The sequence below is a fragment of the Crinia signifera genome, chromosome 11, assembly GCF_055691185.1.
Source record: "Crinia signifera chromosome 11, ASM5569118v1, whole genome shotgun sequence".
Classification (NCBI taxonomy): domain Eukaryota; kingdom Metazoa; phylum Chordata; class Amphibia; order Anura; family Myobatrachidae; genus Crinia; species Crinia signifera.
Window position 1 is genome coordinate 92,007,839 of NC_139227.1, and position 15,862 is coordinate 92,023,700.

A 15,862-nucleotide genomic window follows, 5' to 3' on the forward strand; every position below is an offset into this window, starting at 1 on the left:
TGTAAAATGAAAACCCTTTCAGATCCAATTGTAAGACACAGTATTTTGTTCATGATCTTGAAGTAGAATTCCTGATTTGACTGGTATATTCTTGAAATTTTTGTGTTGTCTTCAAATGGCATCTTGTTCATAATCTTGACTTTACTGGTTTATATCTTGATATTTTTGTTTAAGCTTCAATCAGCATCTTTTTCTGATCTTAAAATAGATTTCTTAATTTAAAGTATTTTTTTACAGTGATGTGTAAGCTTCAAGTGTTGGCTTCAAGCATTCTTCGCAAAAGTAGCATGTCCAGACAACGTAAATTATACCGACGAGGACGGGATTTGAACCCATGCGTGCTGAGCACAATGGATTAGCAGTCCATAACCTTAACCTCTCGGCCAGCTCGTCTTTCTGCTATCTCCCAATCCCGGCTTTCTGACACCACTTTTCCTACTTTAAAGTCAACTATTTCTAGCGTTTGGACTGTGTTCTCATCACTATCAAAGGCTTGATGGCAAGTCACATCTGGCCAATAGCACGACTGCTACTGTAAAAGCAATGCTAGAGTTACACTAAAAGTGTGCTGTGCATGTCTGTTATTTAAAGAAAGACTTTATAACATGATTGACAGGAATTTAAGATCTTGACAAAAATATCAGCTCCAAAAAGATATCAAGCCGACGAGGATGGGATTTGAACCCATGCGTGCAGAGCACAATGGATTAGCAGTCCATCGCCTTAACCACTCGGCCACCTCGTCCTCCATGTCGACAATGCACCCAGCAATCCGACACCACTTGTGGAATTTAAAAGTCAATAATTTAAACCTCTGTGGATTGTATTGTCTAAACTATCAGCAGCCCATATAAGTTTAACAAATACCTAGAGAATGTTCTAGACTTTATTTACTTAATAATAAAAGATTTTGTAAAATGAAAACCCTTTCAGATCCAATTGTAAGACAGAGTATTTTGTTCATGATCTTGAAGTAGAATTCCTGATTTGACTGGTATATTCTTGAAATTTTTGTGTTGTCTTCAAATGGCATCTTGTTCATAATCTTGACTTTACTGGTTTATATCTTGATATTTTTGTTTTAGCTTCAATCAGCATCTTTTTCTGATCTTAAAATAGATTTCTTAATTTAAAGTATTTTTTTACAGTGATGTGTAAGCTTCAAGTGTTGGCTTCAAGCATTCTTCGCAAAAGTAGCATGTCCAGACAACGTAAATTAAACAGACGAGGATGAGATTTGAACCCATGCGTGCTGAGCATAATGGATTAGCAGTCCATAACCTTAACCATCTCGGCCAGCTCGTCTTTCTGCTATCTCCCAATCCCGGCTTTCTGACACCACTTTTCCTACTTTAAAGTCAACTATTTCTAGCATTTGGACTGTGTTCTCATCACTATAAAAGGCTTGATTGCAAGTCACATCTGGCCAATAGCACGACTGCTACTGTAAATGCAATGCTAGAGTTACACTAAAAGTGTGCTGTGCATGTCTGTTATTTAAAGAAAGACTTTATAACATGATTGACAGGAATTTAAGATCTTGACAAAAATATCAGCTCCAAAAAGATATCAAGCCGACGAGGATGGGATTTGAACCCATGCGTGCAGAGCGCAATGGATTAGCAGTCCATCGCCTTAACCACTCGGCCACCTCGTCCTCCATGTTGACAATGCACCCAGCAATCCGACACCACTTGTGGCATTTAAAAGTCAATAATTTAAACCTCTGTGGATTGTATTGTCTAAACTATCAGCAGCCCATATAAGTTTAACAAATACCTAGAGAATGTTCTAGACTTTATTTACTTAATAATAAATGATTTTGTAAAATGAAAACCCTTTCAGATCCAATTGTAAGACAGAGTATTTTGTTCATGATCTTGAAGTAGAATTCCTGATTTGACTGGTATATTCTTGAAATTTTTGTGTTGTCTTCAAATGGCATCTTGTTCATAATCTTGACTTTACTGGTTTATATCTTGATATTTTTGTTTAAGCTTCAATCAGCATCTTTTTCTGATCTTAAAATAGATTTCTTAATTTAAAGTATTTTTTTACAGTGATGTGTAAGCTTCAAGTGTTGGCTTCAAGCATTCTTCGCAAAAGTAGCATGTCCAGACAACGTAAATTATACCGACGAGGACGGGATTTGAACCCATGCGTGCTGAGCACAATGGATTAGCAGTCCATAACCTTAACCTCTCGGCCAGCTCGTCTTTCTGCTATCTCCCAATCCCGGCTTTCTGACACCACTTTTCCTACTTTAAAGTCAACTATTTCTAGCGTTTGGACTGTGTTCTCATCACTATCAAAGGCTTGATGGCAAGTCACATCTGGCCAATAGCACGACTGCTACTGTAAAAGCAATGCTAGAGTTACACTAAAAGTGTGCTGTGCATGTCTGTTATTTAAAGAAAGACTTTATAACATGATTGACAGGAATTTAAGATCTTGACAAAAATATCAGCTCCAAAAAGATATCAAGCCGACGAGGATGGGATTTGAACCCATGCGTGCAGAGCACAATGGATTAGCAGTCCATCGCCTTAACCACTCGGCCACCTCGTCCTCCATGTCGACAATGCACCCAGCAATCCGACACCACTTGTGGAATTTAAAAGTCAATAATTTAAACCTCTGTGGATTGTATTGTCTAAACTATCAGCAGCCCATATAAGTTTAACAAATACCTAGAGAATGTTCTAGACTTTATTTACTTAATAATAAAAGATTTTGTAAAATGAAAACCCTTTCAGATCCAATTGTAAGACAGAGTATTTTGTTCATGATCTTGAAGTAGAATTCCTGATTTGACTGGTATATTCTTGAAATTTTTGTGTTGTCTTCAAATGGCATCTTGTTCATAATCTTGACTTTACTGGTTTATATCTTGATATTTTTGTTTTAGCTTCAATCAGCATCTTTTTCTGATCTTAAAATAGATTTCTTAATTTAAAGTATTTTTTTTACAGTGATGTGTAAGCTTCAAGTGTTGGCTTCAAGCATTCTTCGCAAAAGTAGCATGTCCAGACAACGTTAATTAAACCGACGAGGATGGCATTTGAACCCATGCGTGCAGAGCACAATGGATTAGCAGTCCATCGCCTAACCACTCGGCCACCTCGTCCTCCATGTTGACAATGCACCCAGCAATCCGACACCACTTTTGGCATTTAAAAGTCAATAATTTAAACCTCTGTGGATTGTATTGTCTTAACTATCAGCAGCCCATATAAGTTTAACAAATACCTAGAGAATGTTCTAGACTTTATTTACTTAATAATAAATGATTTTGTAAAATGAAAACCCTTTCAGATCCAATTGTAAGACTGAGTATTTTGTTCATGATCTTGAAGTAGAATTCCTGATTTGACTGGTATATTCTTGAAATTTTTGTGTTGTCTTCAAATGGCATCTTGTTCATAATCTTGACTTTACTGGTTTATATCTTATTATTTTTGTTTAAGCTTCAATCGTTATCTTTTTCTGATCTTGAAAAAGATTTCTTAATTTATAGTATTTTTTTACAGTGATGTGTAAGCTTCAAGTGTTGGCTTCAAGCATTCTGCGCAAAAGTAGCATGTCCAGGAAGTAGAATTCCTGATTTGACTGGTATATTCTTGAAATTTTTGTGTTGTCTTCAAATGGCATCTTGTTCATAATCTTGACTTTACTGGTTTATATCTTGATATTTTTGTTTAAGCTTCAATCGGCATCTTTTTCTGATCTTGAAATAGATTTCTTAATTTAAAGTATTTTTTTACAGTGATGTGTAAGCTTCAAGTGTTGGCTTCAAGCATTCTTCGCAAAAGTAGCATGTCCAGACAACGTAAATTAAACCGACGAGGATGGGATTTGAACCCATGCGTGCTGAGCATAATGGATTAGCAGTCCATAACCTTAACCATCTCGGCCAGCTCGTCTTTCTGCTATCTCCCAATCCCGGCTTTCTGACACCACTTTTCCTACTTTAAAGTCAACTATTTCTAGCATTTGGACTGTGTTCTCATCACTATCAAAGGCTTGATGGCAAGTCACATCTGGCCAATAGCACGACTGCTACTGTAAAAGCAATGCTAGAGTTACACTAAAAGTGTGCTGTGCATGTCTGTTATTTAAAGAAAGACTTTATAACATGATTGACAGGAATTTACGATCTTGACAAAAATATCATCTCCAAAAAAAATCAAGCCGACGAGGATGGGATTTGAACCCATGCGTGCAGAGCACAATGGATTAGCAGTCCATCGCCTTAACCACTCGGCCACCTCGTCCTCCATGTTGACAATACACCCAGCAATCCGACACCACTTGTGGCATTTAAAAGTCAATAATTTAAACCTCTGTGGATTGTATTGTCTAAACTATCAGCAGCCCATATAAGTTTAACAAATACCTAGAGAATGTTCTAGACTTTATTTACTTAATAATAAATGATTTTGTAAAATGAAAACACTTTCAGATCCAATTGTAAGACTGATTATTATGTTCATGATCTTGAAGTAGAATTCCTGATTTGACTGGTATATTCTTGAAATTTTTGTGTTGTCTTCAAATGGCATCTTGTTCATAATCTTGACTTTACTGGTTTATATCTTGATATTTTTGTTTAAGCTTCAATCAGCATCTTTTTCTGATCTTAAAATAGATTTCTTAAATTAAAGTATTTTTTTACAGTGATGTGTAAGCTTCAAGCATTCTTCGCAAAAGTAGCATGTCCAGACAACGTAGATTAAACCGACGAGGATGGGATTTGAACCCATGCGTGCTGAGCATAATGGATTAGCAGTCCATAACCTTAACCATCTCGGCCAGCTCGTCTTTCTGCTATCTCCCAATCCCGGCTTTCTGACACCACTTTTCCTACTTTAAAGTCAACTATTTCTAGCATTTGGACTGTGTTCTCATCACTATCAAAGGCTTGATGGCAAGTCACATCTGGCCAATAGCACGACTGCTACTGTAAAAGCAATGCTAGAGTTACACTAAAAGTGTGCTGTGCATGTCTGTTATTTAAAGAAAGACCTTATAACATGATTGACAGGAATTTAAGATCTTGACAAAAATATCAGCTCCAAAAAGATATTAAGCCGACAAGGATGGGATTTGAACCCATGCGTGCAGAGCACAATGGATTAGCAGTCCATCGCCTTAACCACTCGGCCACCTCGACCTTCATGTTGACAATGCACCCAGCAATCCGACATCACTTGTGGCATTTAAAAGTCAATAATTTAAACCTCTGTGGATTGTATTGTCTAAACTATCAGCAGCCCATATAAGTTTAACAAATACCTAGAGAATGTTCTAGACTTTATTTACTTAATAATAAATGATTTTGTAAAATGAAAACCCTTTCAGATCCAATTGTAAGACAGAGTATTTTGTTCATGATCTTGAAGTAGAATTCCTGATTTGACTGGTATATTCTTGAAATTTTTGTGTTGTCTTCAAATGGCATCTTGTTCATAATCTTGACTTTACTGGTTTATATCTTGATATTTTTGTTTAAGCTTCAATCGGCATCTTTTTCTGATCTTGAAATAGATTTCTTAATTTAAAGTATTTTTTTACAGTGATGTGTAAGCTTCAAGTGTTGGCTTCAAGCATTCTTCGCAAAAGTAGCATGTCCAGACAACGTAAATTAAACCGACGAGGATGGGATTTGAACCCATGCGTGCAGAGCACAATGGATTAGCAGTCCATCGCCTTAACCACTCGGCCACCTCGTCCTCCATGTTGACAATACACCCAGCAATCCGACACCACTTGTGGCATTTAAAAGTCAATAATTTAAACCTCTGTGGATTGTATTGTCTTACCTATCAGCAGCCCATATAAGTTTAACAAATACCTAGAGAATGTTCTAGACTTTATTTACTTAATAATAAAAGATTTTGTAAAAATGAAAACCCTTTCAGATCCAATTGTAAGACAGTGATGTGTAAGCTTCAAGTGTTGGCTTCAAGCATTCTTCGCAAAAGTAGCATGTCCAGACAACGTAAATTATACCGACGAGGACGGGATTTGAACCCATGCGTGCTGAGCACAATGGATTAGCAGTCCATAACCTTAACCTCTCGGCCAGCTCGTCTTTCTGCTGTCTCCCAATCCCGGCTTTCTGACACCACTTTTTCTACTTTAAAGTCAACTATTTCTAGCGTTTGGACTGTGTTCTCATCACTATCAAAGGCTTGATGGCAAGTCACATCTGGCCAATAGCACGACTGCTACTGTAAAAGCAATGCTAGAGTTACACTAAAAGTGTGCTGTGCATGTCTGTTATTTAAAGAAAGACTTTATAACATGATTGACAGGAATTTAAGATCTTGACAAAAATATCAGCTCCAAAAATATATCAAGCCGACGAGGATGGGATTTGAACCCATGCGTGCAGAGCACAATGGATTAGCAGTCCATCGCCTTAACCACTCGGCCACCTCGTCCTCCATGTCGACAATGCACCCAGCAATCCGACACCACTTGTGGAATTTAAAAGTCAATAATTTAAACCTCTGTGGATTGTATTGTCTAAACTATCAGCAGCCCATATAAGTTTAACAAATACCTAGAGAATGTTCTAGACTTTATTTACTTAATAATAAAAGATTTTGTAAAATGAAAACCCATTCAGATCCAATTGTAAGACAGAGTATTTTGTTCATGATCTTGAAGTAGAATTCCTGATTTGACTGGTATATTCTTGAAATTTTTGTGTTGTCTTCAAATGGCATCTTGTTCATAATCTTGACTTTACTGGTTTATATCTTGATATTTTTGTTTTAGCTTCAATCAGCATCTTTTTCTGATCTTAAAATAGATTTCTTAATTTAAAGTATTTTTTTACAGTGATGTGTAAGCTTCAAGTGTTGGCTTCAAGCATTCTTCGCAAAAGTAGCATGTCCAGACAACGTAAATTAAACCGACGAGGATGGGATTTGAACCCATGCGTGCAGAGCACAATGGATTAGCAGTCCATCGCCTTAACCACTCGGCCACCTCGTCCTCCATGTTGACAATGCACCCAGCAATCCGACACCACTTGTGGCATTTAAAAGTCAATAATTTAAACCTCTGTGGATTGTATTGTCTTACCTATCAGCAGCCCATATAAGTTTAACAAATACCTAGAGAATGTTCTAGACTTTATTTACTTAATAATAAAAGATTTTGTAAAATGAAAACCCTTTCAGATCCAATTGTAAGACAGAGTATTTTGTTCATGATCTTGAAGTAGAATTCCTGATTTGACTGGTATATTCTTGAAATTTTTGTGTTGTCTTCAAATGGCATCTTGTTCATAATCTTGACTTTACTGGTTTATATCTTGATATTTTTGTTTAAGCTTCAATCAGCATCTTTTTCTGATCTTAAAATAGATTTCTTAATTTAAAGTATTTTTTTACAGTGATGTGTAAGCTTCAAGCATTCTTCGCAAAAGTAGCATGTCCAGACAACGTAGATTAAACCGACGAGGATGGGATTTGAACCCATGCGTGCTGAGCATAATGGATTAGCAGTCCATAACCTTAACCATCTCGGCCAGCTCGTCTTTCTGCTATCTCCCAATCCTGGCTTTCTGACACCACTTTTCCTACTTTAAAGTCAACTATTTCTAGCATTTGGACTGTGTTCTCATCACTATCAAAGGCTTGATGGCAAGTCACATCTGGCCAATAGCACGACTGCTACTGTAAAAGCAATGCTAGAGTTACACTAAAAGTGTGCTGTGCATGTCTGTTATTTAAAGAAAGACTTTATAACATGATTGACAGGAATTTAAGATCTTGACAAAAATATCAGCTCCAAAAAGATATCAAGCCGACGAGGATGGGATTTGAACCCATGCGTGCAGAGCACAATGGATTAGCAGTTCATCGCCTTAACCACTCGGCCACCTCGTCCTCCATGTTGACGAATTCCTGATTTGACTGGTATATTCTTGAAATTTTTGTGTTGTCTTCAAATGGCATCTTGTTCATAATCTTGACTTTACTGGTTTATATCTTGTTATTTTTGTTTAAGCTTCAATCGGCATCTTTTTCTGATCTTAAAATAGATTTCTTAATTTAAAGTATTTTTTTACAGTGATGTGTAAGCTTCAAGCATTCTTCGCAAAAGTAGCATGTCCAGACAACGTAGATTAAACCGACGAGGATGGGATTTGAACCCATGCGTGCTGAGCATAATGGATTAGCAGTCCATAACCTTAACCATCTCGGCCAGCTCGTCTTTCTGCTATCTCCCAATCCCGGCTTTCTGACACCACTTTTCCTACTTTAAAGTCAACTATTTCTAGCATTTGGACTGTGTTCTCATCACTATCAAAGGCTTGATGGCAAGTCACATCTGGCCAATAGCACGACTGCTACTGTAAAAGCAATGCTAGAGTTACACTAAAAGTGTGCTGTGCATGTCTGTTATTTAAAGAAAGACCTTATAACATGATTGACAGGAATTTAAGATCTTGACAAAAATATCAGCTCCAAAAAGATATTAAGCCGACAAGGATGGGATTTGAACCCATGCGTGCAGAGCACAATGGATTAGCAGTCCATCGCCTTAACCACTCGGCCACCTCGACCTTCATGTTGACAATGCACCCAGCAATCCGACATCACTTGTGGCATTTAAAAGTCAATAATTTAAACCTCTGTGGATTGTATTGTCTAAACTATCAGCAGCCCATATAAGTTTAACAAATACCTAGAGAATGTTCTAGACTTTATTTACTTAATAATAAATGATTTTGTAAAATGAAAACCCTTTCAGATCCAATTGTAAGACAGAGTATTTTGTTCATGATCTTGAAGTAGAATTCCTGATTTGACTGGTATATTCTTGAAATTTTTGTGTTGTCTTCAAATGGCATCTTGTTCATAATCTTGACTTTACTGGTTTATATCTTGATATTTTTGTTTAAGCTTCAATCGGCATCTTTTTCTGATCTTGAAATAGATTTCTTAATTTAAAGTATTTTTTTACAGTGATGTGTAAGCTTCAAGTGTTGGCTTCAAGCATTCTTCGCAAAAGTAGCATGTCCAGACAACGTAAATTAAACCGACGAGGATGGGATTTGAACCCATGCGTGCAGAGCACAATGGATTAGCAGTCCATCGCCTTAACCACTCGGCCACCTCGTCCTCCATGTTGACAATACACCCAGCAATCCGACACCACTTGTGGCATTTAAAAGTCAATAATTTAAACCTCTGTGGATTGTATTGTCTTACCTATCAGCAGCCCATATAAGTTTAACAAATACCTAGAGAATGTTCTAGACTTTATTTACTTAATAATAAAAGATTTTGTAAAAATAAAAACCCTTTCAGATCCAATTGTAAGACAGTGATGTGTAAGCTTCAAGTGTTGGCTTCAAGCATTCTTCGCAAAAGTAGCATGTCCAGACAACGTAAATTATACCGACGAGGACGGGATTTGAACCCATGCGTGCTGAGCACAATGGATTAGCAGTCCATAACCTTAACCTCTCGGCCAGCTCGTCTTTCTGCTATCTCCCAATCCCGGCTTTCTGACACCACTTTTTCTACTTTAAAGTCAACTATTTCTAGCGTTTGGACTGTGTTCTCATCACTATCAAAGGCTTGATGGCAAGTCACATCTGGCCAATAGCACGACTGCTACTGTAAAAGCAATGCTAGAGTTACACTAAAAGTGTGCTGTGCATGTCTGTTATTTAAAGAAAGACTTTATAACATGATTGACAGGAATTTAAGATCTTGACAAAAATATCAGCTCCAAAAAGATATCAAGCCGACGAGGATGGGATTTGAACCCATGCGTGCAGAGCACAATGGATTAGCAGTCCATCGCCTTAACCACTCGGCCACCTCGTCCTCCATGTTGACAATACACCCAGCAATCCGACACCACTTGTGGCATTTAAAAGTCAATAATTTAAACCTCTGTGGATTGTATTGTCTTACCTATCAGCAGCCCATATAAGTTTAACAAATACCTAGAGAATGTTCTAGACTTTATTTACTTAATAATAAAAGATTTTGTAAAAATAAAAACCCTTTCAGATCCAATTGTAAGACAGTGATGTGTAAGCTTCAAGTGTTGGCTTCAAGCATTCTTCGCAAAAGTAGCATGTCCAGACAACGTAAATTATACCGACGAGGACGGGATTTGAACCCATGCGTGCTGAGCACAATGGATTAGCAGTCCATAACCTTAACCTCTCGGCCAGCTCGTCTTTCTGCTATCTCCCAATCCCGGCTTTCTGACACCACTTTTTCTACTTTAAAGTCAACTATTTCTAGCGTTTGGACTGTGTTCTCATCACTATCAAAGGCTTGATGGCAAGTCACATCTGGCCAATAGCACGACTGCTACTGTAAAAGCAATGCTAGAGTTACACTAAAAGTGTGCTGTGCATGTCTGTTATTTAAAGAAAGACTTTATAACATGATTGACAGGAATTTAAGATCTTGACAAAAATATCAGCTCCAAAAAGATATCAAGCCGACGAGGATGGGATTTGAACCCATGCGTGCAGAGCACAATGGATTAGCAGTCCATCGCCTTAACCACTCGGCCACCTCGTCCTCCATGTCGACAATGCACCCAGCAATCCGACACCACTTGTGGAATTTAAAAGTCAATAATTTAAACCTCTGTGGATTGTATTGTCTAAACTATCAGCAGCCCATATAAGTTTAACAAATACCTAGAGAATGTTCTAGACTTTATTTACTTAATAATAAAAGATTTTGTAAAATGAAAACCCATTCAGATCCAATTGTAAGACAGAGTATTTTGTTCATGATCTTGAAGTAGAATTCCTGATTTGACTGGTATATTCTTGAAATTTTTGTGTTGTCTTCAAATGGCATCTTGTTCATAATCTTGACTTTACTGGTTTATATCTTGATATTTTTGTTTTAGCTTCAATCAGCATCTTTTTCTGATCTTAAAATAGATTTCTTAATTTAAAGTATTTTTTTACAGTGATGTGTAAGCTTCAAGTGTTGGCTTCAAGCATTCTTCGCAAAAGTAGCATGTCCAGACAACGTAAATTAAACCGACGAGGATGGGATTTGAACCCATGCGTGCAGAGCACAATGGATTAGCAGTCCATCGCCTTAACCACTCGGCCACCTCGTCCTCCATGTTGACAATGCACCCAGCAATCCGACACCACTTGTGGCATTTAAAAGTCAATAATTTAAACCTCTGTGGATTGTATTGTCTAAACTATCAGCAGCCCATATAAGTTTAACAAATACCTAGAGAATGTTCTAGACTTTATTTACTTAATAATAAATGATTTTGTAAAATGAAAACCCTTTCAGATCCAATTGTAAGACAGAGTATTTTGTTCATGATCTTGAAGTAGAATTCCTGATTTGACTGGTATATTCTTAAAATTTTTGTGTTGTCTTCAAATGGCATCTTGTTCATAATCTTGACTTTACTGGTTTATATCTTGTTATTTTTGTTTAAGCTTCAATCGTTATCTTTTTCTGATCTTGAAAAAGATTTCTTAATTTATAGTATTTTTTTACAGTGATGTGTAAGCTTCAAGTGTTGGCTTCAAGCATTCTTCGCAAAAGTAGCATGTCCAGGAAGTAGAATTCCTGATTTGACTGGTATATTCTTGAAATTTTTGTGTTGTCTTCAAATGGCATCTTGTTCATAATCTTGACTTTACTGGTTTATATCTTGATATTTTTGTTTTAGCTTCAATCAGCATCTTTTTCTGATCTTAAAATAGATTTCTTAATTTAAAGTATTTTTTTTACAGTGATGTGTAAGCTTCAAGTGTTGGCTTCAAGCATTCTTCGCAAAAGTAGCATGTCCAGACAACGTTAATTAAACCGACGAGGATGGCATTTGAACCCATGCGTGCAGAGCACAATGGATTAGCAGTCCATCGCCTAACCACTCGGCCACCTCGTCCTCCATGTTGACAATGCACCCAGCAATCCGACACCACTTTTGGCATTTAAAAGTCAATAATTTAAACCTCTGTGGATTGTATTGTCTTAACTATCAGCAGCCCATATAAGTTTAACAAATACCTAGAGAATGTTCTAGACTTTATTTACTTAATAATAAATGATTTTGTAAAATGAAAACCCTTTCAGATCCAATTGTAAGACTGAGTATTTTGTTCATGATCTTGAAGTAGAATTCCTGATTTGACTGGTATATTCTTGAAATTTTTGTGTTGTCTTCAAATGGCATCTTGTTCATAATCTTGACTTTACTGGTTTATATCTTATTATTTTTGTTTAAGCTTCAATCGTTATCTTTTTCTGATCTTGAAAAAGATTTCTTAATTTATAGTATTTTTTTACAGTGATGTGTAAGCTTCAAGTGTTGGCTTCAAGCATTCTGCGCAAAAGTAGCATGTCCAGGAAGTAGAATTCCTGATTTGACTGGTATATTCTTGAAATTTTTGTGTTGTCTTCAAATGGCATCTTGTTCATAATCTTGACTTTACTGGTTTATATCTTGATATTTTTGTTTAAGCTTCAATCGGCATCTTTTTCTGATCTTGAAATAGATTTCTTAATTTAAAGTATTTTTTTACAGTGATGTGTAAGCTTCAAGTGTTGGCTTCAAGCATTCTTCGCAAAAGTAGCATGTCCAGACAACGTAAATTAAACCGACGAGGATGGGATTTGAACCCATGCGTGCTGAGCATAATGGATTAGCAGTCCATAACCTTAACCATCTCGGCCAGCTCGTCTTTCTGCTATCTCCCAATCCCGGCTTTCTGACACCACTTTTCCTACTTTAAAGTCAACTATTTCTAGCATTTGGACTGTGTTCTCATCACTATCAAAGGCTTGATGGCAAGTCACATCTGGCCAATAGCATGACTGCTACTGTAAAAGCAATGCTAGAGTTACACTAAAAGTGTGCTGTGCATGTCTGTTATTTAAAGAAAGACTTTATAACATGATTGACAGGAATTTACGATCTTGACAAAAATATCATCTCCAAAAAAATATCAAGCCGACGAGGATGGGATTTGAACCCATGCGTGCAGAGCACAATGGATTAGCAGTCCATCGCCTTAACCACTCGGCCACCTCGTCCTCCATGTTGACAATACACCCAGCAATCCGACACCACTTGTGGCATTTAAAAGTCAATAATTTAAACCTCTGTGGATTGTATTGTCTAAACTATCAGCAGCCCATATAAGTTTAACAAATACCTAGAGAATGTTCTAGACTTTATTTACTTAATAATAAATTATTTTGTAAAATGAAAACACTTTCAGATCCAATTGTAAGACTGATTATTATGTTCATGATCTTGAAGTAGAATTCCTGATTTGACTGGTATATTCTTGAAATTTTTGTGTTGTCTTCAAATGGCATCTTGTTCATAATCTTGACTTTACTGGTTTATATCTTGATATTTTTGTTTAAGCTTCAATCAGCATCTTTTTCTGATCTTAAAATAGATTTCTTAATTTAAAGTATTTTTTTACAGTGATGTGTAAGCTTCAAGCATTCTTCGCAAAAGTAGCATGTCCAGACAACGTAGATTAAACCGACGAGGATGGGATTTGAACCCATGCGTGCTGAGCATAATGGATTAGCAGTCCATAACCTTAACCATCTCGGCCAGCTCGTCTTTCTGCTATCTCCCAATCCCGGCTTTCTGACACCACTTTTCCTACTTTAAAGTCAACTATTTCTAGCATTTGGACTGTGTTCTCATCACTATCAAAGGCTTGATGGCAAGTCACATCTGGCCAATAGCACGACTGCTACTGTAAAAGCAATGCTAGAGTTACACTAAAAGTGTGCTGTGCATGTCTGTTTTTTAAAGAAAGACTTTATAACATGATTGACAGGAATTTAAGATCTTGACAAAAATATCAGCTCCAAAAAGATATCAAGCCGACGAGGATGGGATTTGAACCCATGCGTGCAGAGCACAATGGATTAGCAGTCCATCGCCTTAACCACTCGGCCACCTCGTCCTCCATGTTGACAATGCACCCAGCAATCCGACACCACTTGTGGCATTTAAAAGTCAATAATTTAAACCTCTGTGGATTGTATTGTCTAAACTATCAGCAGCCCATATAAGTTTAAAAAATACCTAGAGAATGTTCTAGACTTTATTTACTTAATAATAAATGATTTTGTAAAATGAAAACCCTTTCAGATCCAATTGTAAGACAGAGTATTTTGTTCATGATCTTGAAGTAGAATTCCTGATTTGACTGGTATATTCTTGAAATTTTTGTGTTGTCTTCAAATGGCATCTTGTTCATAATCTTGACTTTACTGGTTTATATCTTGATATTTTTGTTTAAGCTTCAATCAGCATCTTTTTCTGATCTTAAAATAGATTTCTTAATTTAAAGTATTTTTTTACAGTGATGTGTAAGCTTCAAGTGTTGGCTTCAAGCATTCTTCGCAAAAGTAGCATGTCCAGACAACGTAAATTAAACCGACGAGGATGAGATTTGAACCCATGCGTGCTGAGCATAATGGATTAGCAGTCCATAACCTTAACCATCTCGGCCAGCTCGTCTTTATGCTATCTCCCAATCCCGGCTTTCTGACACCACTTTTCCTACTTTAAAGTCAACTATTTCTAGCATTTGGACTGTGTTCTCATCACTATCAAAGGCTTGATGGCAAGTCACATCTGGCCAATAGCACGACTGCTACTGTAAATGCAATGCTAGAGTTACACTAAAAGTGTGCTGTGCATGTCTGTTATTTAAAGAAAGACTTTATAACATGATTGACAAGAATTTAAGATCTTGACAAAAATATCAGCTCCAAAAAGATATCGAACCGACGAGGATGGGATTTGAACCCATGCGTGCAGAGCACAATGGATTAGCAGTCCATCGCCTTAACCACTCGGCCACCTCGTCCTCCATGTTGACAATGCCCCCAGCAATCCGACACCACTTGTGGCATTTAAAAGTCAATAATTTAAACCTCTGTGGATTGTATTGTCTAAACTATCAGCAGCCCATATAAGTTTAACAAATACCTAGAGAATGTTCTAGACTTTATTTACTTAATAATAAATGATTTTGTAAAATGAAAACCCTTTCAGATCCAATTGTAAGACAGAGTATTTTGTTCATGATCTTGAAGTAGAATTCCTGATTTGACTGGTATATTCTTGAAATTTTTGTGTTGTCTTCAAATGGCATCTTGTTCATAATCTTGACTTTACTGGTTTATATCTTATTATTTTTGTTTAAGCTTCAATCGTTATCTTTTTCTGATCTTGAAAAAGATTTCTTAATTTATAGTATTTTTTTACAGTGATGTGTAAGCTTCAAGTGTTGGCTTCAAGCATTCTGCGCAAAAGTAGCATGTTCAGGAATTAGAATTCCTGATTTGACTGGTATATTCTTGAAATTTTTGTGTTGTCTTCAAATGGCATCTTGTTCATAATCTTGACTTTACTGGTTTATATCTTGATATTTTTGTTTAAGCTTCAATCGGCATCTTTTTCTGATCTTGAAATAGATTTCTTAATTTAAAGTATTTTTTTACAGTGATGTGTAAGCTTCAAGTGTTGGCTTCAAGCATTCTTCGCAAAAGTAGCATGTCCAGACAACGTAAATTAAACCGACGAGGATGGGATTTGAACCCATGCGTGCTGAGCATAATGGATTAGCAGTCCATAACCTTAACCATCTCGGCCAGCTCGTCTTTCTGCTATCTCCCAATCCCGGCTTTCAGACACCACTTTTCCTACTTTAAAGTCAACTATTTCTAGCATTTGAACTGTGTTCTCATCACTATCAAAGGCTTGATGGCAAGTCACATCTGGCCAATAGCACGACTGCTACTGTAAAAGCAATGCTAGAGTTACACTAAAAGTGTGCTGTGCA

The 15,862-nt window shown here is 36.8% G+C and overlaps 24 non-coding genes across 24 annotated transcripts; all 24 read right to left on the bottom strand.

Annotated features, from left to right (window-relative positions):
• Positions 1–311: 311 nt before the first annotated feature.
• On the bottom strand, positions 312–393 carry TRNAS-GCU (transfer RNA serine (anticodon GCU)). The gene has a single exon. It is a non-coding gene; the product is annotated as a tRNA-Ser (tRNA).
• A 270-nt stretch (positions 394–663) lies between these two features.
• On the bottom strand, positions 664–745 carry TRNAS-GCU (transfer RNA serine (anticodon GCU)). Its single transcript has one exon. It is a non-coding gene; the product is annotated as a tRNA-Ser (tRNA).
• An 830-nt stretch (positions 746–1,575) lies between these two features.
• Positions 1,576–1,657, bottom strand: TRNAS-GCU (transfer RNA serine (anticodon GCU)). Its single transcript has one exon. It is a non-coding gene; the product is annotated as a tRNA-Ser (tRNA).
• A 477-nt stretch (positions 1,658–2,134) lies between these two features.
• Positions 2,135–2,216, bottom strand: TRNAS-GCU (transfer RNA serine (anticodon GCU)). The gene has a single exon. It is a non-coding gene; the product is annotated as a tRNA-Ser (tRNA).
• Positions 2,217–2,486: 270 nt separating this feature from the next.
• On the bottom strand, positions 2,487–2,568 carry TRNAS-GCU (transfer RNA serine (anticodon GCU)). Its single transcript has one exon. It is a non-coding gene; the product is annotated as a tRNA-Ser (tRNA).
• Positions 2,569–3,046: 478 nt separating this feature from the next.
• Positions 3,047–3,127, bottom strand: TRNAS-GCU (transfer RNA serine (anticodon GCU)). Its single transcript has one exon. It is a non-coding gene; the product is annotated as a tRNA-Ser (tRNA).
• Positions 3,128–4,192: 1,065 nt separating this feature from the next.
• On the bottom strand, positions 4,193–4,274 carry TRNAS-GCU (transfer RNA serine (anticodon GCU)). Its single transcript has one exon. It is a non-coding gene; the product is annotated as a tRNA-Ser (tRNA).
• Positions 4,275–5,091: 817 nt separating this feature from the next.
• TRNAS-GCU (transfer RNA serine (anticodon GCU)) lies at positions 5,092–5,173 on the bottom strand. The gene has a single exon. It is a non-coding gene; the product is annotated as a tRNA-Ser (tRNA).
• Positions 5,174–5,650: 477 nt separating this feature from the next.
• TRNAS-GCU (transfer RNA serine (anticodon GCU)) lies at positions 5,651–5,732 on the bottom strand. Its single transcript has one exon. It is a non-coding gene; the product is annotated as a tRNA-Ser (tRNA).
• Positions 5,733–6,012: 280 nt separating this feature from the next.
• TRNAS-GCU (transfer RNA serine (anticodon GCU)) lies at positions 6,013–6,094 on the bottom strand. Its single transcript has one exon. It is a non-coding gene; the product is annotated as a tRNA-Ser (tRNA).
• Positions 6,095–6,364: 270 nt separating this feature from the next.
• TRNAS-GCU (transfer RNA serine (anticodon GCU)) lies at positions 6,365–6,446 on the bottom strand. The gene has a single exon. It is a non-coding gene; the product is annotated as a tRNA-Ser (tRNA).
• A 477-nt stretch (positions 6,447–6,923) lies between these two features.
• Positions 6,924–7,005, bottom strand: TRNAS-GCU (transfer RNA serine (anticodon GCU)). Its single transcript has one exon. It is a non-coding gene; the product is annotated as a tRNA-Ser (tRNA).
• An 817-nt stretch (positions 7,006–7,822) lies between these two features.
• Positions 7,823–7,904, bottom strand: TRNAS-GCU (transfer RNA serine (anticodon GCU)). Its single transcript has one exon. It is a non-coding gene; the product is annotated as a tRNA-Ser (tRNA).
• A 598-nt stretch (positions 7,905–8,502) lies between these two features.
• On the bottom strand, positions 8,503–8,584 carry TRNAS-GCU (transfer RNA serine (anticodon GCU)). Its single transcript has one exon. It is a non-coding gene; the product is annotated as a tRNA-Ser (tRNA).
• Positions 8,585–9,061: 477 nt separating this feature from the next.
• On the bottom strand, positions 9,062–9,143 carry TRNAS-GCU (transfer RNA serine (anticodon GCU)). The gene has a single exon. It is a non-coding gene; the product is annotated as a tRNA-Ser (tRNA).
• Positions 9,144–9,423: 280 nt separating this feature from the next.
• TRNAS-GCU (transfer RNA serine (anticodon GCU)) lies at positions 9,424–9,505 on the bottom strand. The gene has a single exon. It is a non-coding gene; the product is annotated as a tRNA-Ser (tRNA).
• Positions 9,506–9,775: 270 nt separating this feature from the next.
• On the bottom strand, positions 9,776–9,857 carry TRNAS-GCU (transfer RNA serine (anticodon GCU)). Its single transcript has one exon. It is a non-coding gene; the product is annotated as a tRNA-Ser (tRNA).
• A 280-nt stretch (positions 9,858–10,137) lies between these two features.
• TRNAS-GCU (transfer RNA serine (anticodon GCU)) lies at positions 10,138–10,219 on the bottom strand. Its single transcript has one exon. It is a non-coding gene; the product is annotated as a tRNA-Ser (tRNA).
• A 270-nt stretch (positions 10,220–10,489) lies between these two features.
• On the bottom strand, positions 10,490–10,571 carry TRNAS-GCU (transfer RNA serine (anticodon GCU)). The gene has a single exon. It is a non-coding gene; the product is annotated as a tRNA-Ser (tRNA).
• A 477-nt stretch (positions 10,572–11,048) lies between these two features.
• On the bottom strand, positions 11,049–11,130 carry TRNAS-GCU (transfer RNA serine (anticodon GCU)). Its single transcript has one exon. It is a non-coding gene; the product is annotated as a tRNA-Ser (tRNA).
• A 714-nt stretch (positions 11,131–11,844) lies between these two features.
• Positions 11,845–11,925, bottom strand: TRNAS-GCU (transfer RNA serine (anticodon GCU)). The gene has a single exon. It is a non-coding gene; the product is annotated as a tRNA-Ser (tRNA).
• Positions 11,926–12,991: 1,066 nt separating this feature from the next.
• TRNAS-GCU (transfer RNA serine (anticodon GCU)) lies at positions 12,992–13,073 on the bottom strand. Its single transcript has one exon. It is a non-coding gene; the product is annotated as a tRNA-Ser (tRNA).
• An 817-nt stretch (positions 13,074–13,890) lies between these two features.
• TRNAS-GCU (transfer RNA serine (anticodon GCU)) lies at positions 13,891–13,972 on the bottom strand. The gene has a single exon. It is a non-coding gene; the product is annotated as a tRNA-Ser (tRNA).
• Positions 13,973–14,802: 830 nt separating this feature from the next.
• TRNAS-GCU (transfer RNA serine (anticodon GCU)) lies at positions 14,803–14,884 on the bottom strand. Its single transcript has one exon. It is a non-coding gene; the product is annotated as a tRNA-Ser (tRNA).
• Between the last annotated feature and the right edge of the window lie 978 nt (positions 14,885–15,862).